The sequence below is a fragment of the Cryptotermes secundus genome, unplaced genomic scaffold (assembly GCF_002891405.2).
Source record: "Cryptotermes secundus unplaced genomic scaffold, Csec_1.0 scaffold3423, whole genome shotgun sequence".
NCBI classification, from domain to species: domain Eukaryota; kingdom Metazoa; phylum Arthropoda; class Insecta; order Blattodea; family Kalotermitidae; genus Cryptotermes; species Cryptotermes secundus.
In genome coordinates, this window is record NW_019733926.1 from 47,546 (window position 1) to 47,903 (window position 358).

Sequence of the window (358 nt, forward strand, 5' to 3'; positions counted from 1 at the left end):
TACTCGCCGAGCGGAAGCAATGCGTCGAGTATTTGCAAATGAAACTGGAGAAGAACGGGCAGCCTGAGCCACAGCAAGGCGTGGCCGGGCACAGCTAGTTAAGAATAAAAAGCTTCGATTTTCAATATCTGTGGAAGTAGCCGAAGTTATTTCATTACGTGGTATGAGAAATCGTTTTGGAATTATATATGAATGCGCCTGAGAGGAGTCCTGCTTTCCATGAATGTTAAGTAATGCAATGCATGGTAAATTCACCCCCAGTCCTATGGAGGCTTCGCACTTAGCGTGTTCCACTGGTTCCCTCAATTCATGCGTCTATAGATATGGGGTGTAGCTGTGAATATACTGACTAAGCAGC